This window comes from Tiliqua scincoides, chromosome 8 (assembly GCF_035046505.1).
Source record: "Tiliqua scincoides isolate rTilSci1 chromosome 8, rTilSci1.hap2, whole genome shotgun sequence".
NCBI lineage: Eukaryota > Metazoa > Chordata > Lepidosauria > Squamata > Scincidae > Tiliqua > Tiliqua scincoides.
In genome coordinates, this window is record NC_089828.1 from 641,825 (window position 1) to 645,733 (window position 3,909).

The following is a 3,909-nucleotide window of genomic DNA, read 5'->3' on the forward strand; positions in this document are numbered from 1 at the left end:
GCCAATCCTGTCGGATGGATGTTGTGAGGTTAACTTTCCTTGTTTCACGGAACTAATCTAACCTGCTCCCTCAGCTTCATCTGGGAAGTGCGCCCCCCCCCCCCCCGGTCTCACTGAGAAGACGTTAACCCTTTTTAAGTGGGTCAGGTATGAGAAGAGGTGTGTCCCTGTTTCCTCTGTGAAATGTCGGAGGGTGTGATAGAGCAGCTGGCAAAGCACAGGGAAGCAATTGACCAATTTCTTTCCAGTGGAAAGATCCTTCCTTTCCTTTCTCATGCGCTGGTCTCTCATTATGGGAAAGCAGGAACCAGGTGCTAATGTCCTTTCCGCTGAACCCAGAGCCCCTTTCAACCTTGCTGCATTTTCCACCATTTCACACCTTATCCACCTTCAGATCAGAGCTTTGTAGGCAGGAGTTCAATGCCTCCATGGTCCAGTGGCTCCTCTAAACACAGGTGCTCACCTTTTGTCTGCTCTTCTGTGCAAGGACCACAACTGGCTGCTACAAAGCCCCCGTCCCCCCCTTCCAGGTCACCATCTAGGGCAGCAAGAAATACTCCTGAAAGGGTTGGAACAACAGACAAAGGCTATAGGCAGGATTCTTCCTGCTGCAAGAATTTACGAATAAAGGACAGTGTTAAAGGGCAGTTTTTGTACCTGTGCACAGAATTTGGGATTGTGTTTTGGAATTTGGTATTTTGAATTTATTGTTCATGCCATGAATGGGGAAGTGGCAGTCCAAGAGCCCAGTCAGTTTGGGTCCCCCAATCAACCCCATCTGGCCCATTCAAATTTTAGCCAAGGTATGGCTGTTTAACTTGCATGGAAAAGGAGCAATGAATCTGCATGTGTTTTTCAGCATTGATCTGCCCACTGAGGAGTTAAATTATACTTTTGTTGTTGGCAGCCTTCAGTCTCGAAAGACTCTGGTATCGCGCTCTGAAAGGTGGTTCTGGAACAGCATCTAGTGTGGCTGAAAAGGCCAATCCGGGAGTGACAATCCCTTCCACACTGGGAGCAAGTGCAGTCTGTCCCTGGTCTGTCTCCCTGGCTATGGGCCTTCCTTCTTTGCCTCTTGGCCTCAGACTGTTGGCCAAGTGTCTCTTCAAACTGGGAAAGGCCATGCTGCACAGCCTGCCTCCAAGCGGGCCGCTCAGAGGCCAGGGTTTCCCACTTGTTGAGGTCCACTCCTAAGGCCTTCAGATCCCTCTTGCAGATGTCCTTGTATTGCAGCTGTGGTCTACCTGTAGGGTGCTTTCCTTGCACGAGTTCTCCATAGAGGAGATCCTTTGGGATCCGGCCATCATCCATTCTCACGACATGACCGAGCCAACGCAGGCATCTCTGTTTCAGTTGTGCATACATGCTGGGGATTCCAGCTCGTTCCAGGACTGTGTTGTTTGGAACTTTGTCCTGCCAGGTGATGCCAAGGATGCGTCAGAGGCAGCGCATGTGGAAAGCGTTCAGTTTTTATACTGTTCATATATTTTATACTGTTTATATATTTTATACTGTTCATATAACAGTTTTTATACTGTTTTATACAGTTCAGTAAATTATACTGAGTGTGGACAAAGTGGACAGGAAGATGTTGTTCTCTCTCTCTCTTACAACACTAGACCCAATGAAACCAACTGGTGGGAGATTTAGGATGGAGGGAAGGAGAACCATCTTCACACAATGTGTAATTAATCTATCAGCTGTCTGAGCCAAGGAAAAAAACTCCCATTGGTTGCAATCAAGTTTCCCTATAAGGGGTCCATGTCGCTGTGCAGACTCCTTTTGTTGCCGCACAGCATTGTGATTGTGTTTTGACACTATCTCTGGAAGTCACGTAGCTCTGAACTTCCATGTTGCTGAGCTCCAAGCTGCACAGAGCTTGGCTTTCAGCTGTGCGGATGCCGCACAGCTTAGTGGGAGTAGTGATGCCAAGCGCTATTTTTCTCTTGGGACAAATCGCAGCTGCAGGGAGCCTGATTCAGATTGGAAATGTGTGTGCTTGTGTATCAAAGTCTGATCTGGAGCAGGGCTTAGCAGGGCTGCTTTCTGCATTTAAAAAATTCAGCACACTGGACCTGATCACACAACAAGTGTATCATCTAATCAGACACTATGGCCCCATGCAGTGCAGTGTGCCATTTCACACACACTGTAGCTTTTGAGGTCTGTTCGGAATGGTGGATGATCTATTCTTTGGACATCCATCAGACTTTTCCTGAGACTGCTCAAAAGTCATCTTGCCACCATCCCTGGTGAATCCCATCCCTGTTTCCCAGCTGTCGTGACCTGCCCAACATCCTTTAATGCACTGTGCTTGCTTGAAAATACATTTTAAGCTCTAGAGAAGGTGTGAAAAGGAGCCTGTCTTACAGGGACTGGTTCCAGAAGGACAAGGAACACTTTCACAGAACACAAGATCCTCCCTGACAGCACTCAGTGGTGATTCAGGCAGTCATGATGACTGGGGTGAGGTGCTGGGATACATTCATTTGCACCCTTGGGTACGCCCCCACTTGCCAATTCATGTCAAAGATTTTGAAGTCACCAACAGAAAAGAATTTGACTCTGAACGGGGTAGATCTCTGTGACAATCACACCTGTGTCTCTCTTTCTCCTCTCCAAAGGAAGAAATTGTCTTATGACAATATGCTATACCCATTCTTCTCATAGGCTCCAGCAGTGCCTCTTTATTTAGGAGGGACAGTGTCTGTTTTTGGGAACCTGTTCCTAAAAAATAATGATGCTTGTATTGTCCATGCTTTTGCCTGTTGAGCATGCTGTGTTGAAATCTGGGAGGGGGGTGCGTTAAATAGAGTTGTCATTCTTTGGGGTTCAACTCCTTCCCCAGGATCTTTAGAAATTAATGGTGCAATCCTATCCTTACCTTACACCTGTGCAGTGGCCACTGTGCCGGCCTAGGGCATTGCAAATGTCCTATATAGGGCACAATCCTAACCAACTTTCCAGCACCAGCATAGCTGTGCCAGTGGGGCATGTGCTGCATCCTGCAGTTGGGGGGCAGTCACGGAGGCCTCCTTAAGGCATGGCAATGTTTGTTCCCTTACCCATAAGTTACATTGCCCTTAGGTCGGTGCTGGAAAGTGGGTTAGGATTGTGCCCAAAGTATGTTTGTGGCATTCTGTGAGTAGGCTGTACCATCCTGCCAGCACGACATCCAGATGCTACGCCGAATGGAGCAGGTGAGCTACTGCCAGGCAGCACAGGGCTAGGGGGAGATGGGAACAGCAGTGCAGAGAGGGTGGGTCAGGCCTAGAAGGGGCGGGAGCCGCAGCTCGTCCAGTGGTTTTCCTTGTTCCAAACATTACAGAGGTCTCTACACCCAGAGACCGTCTCCTTTTGAGTAATTCCCATCCAGAAACAGCTACTGACCATTAACTAACATGAACCTTCTTTTTTTGCCATATCTCAAATGCTGATCAGGTATTGCTCGAGGGCAAAGGCACAACAGTATAAAGGCTCAAATGTCAAGACGATAAGCACACGTATAATGAGGCTTGGCTGTGACTAGCTGCCCCAAAGGAGTGACTATAATCCCCTAGTGTCTCAGCCAGCCGCTCTCTGCCTGCAGGGAATGCTGTGATGCTGGGCACAGGGCATATTGAGCTGGCAATCAGAAGAGAATGAGGCATGTGCCACTCCCTTTTCCTCCCTAGCAGCTGACACGTGAAGGTGCACCCGATCTATTCAAGGAGCTGCAGACCGGCACTTGTTGCTGTCCCTGGGTGGCTGAAATGACTGACAGCCTTGTGGTCACACCCACATTCCCCAGGTTACATAAGACAAATGAGCTGCCCCCAGGTCTTGGGACTGGAGCTCCTGCCTTGTCCTGCCTTGTCTTGGGACTGGAGCACTTAGACCTTGTCTACGTGTCGACAAGGTGCAAGAACT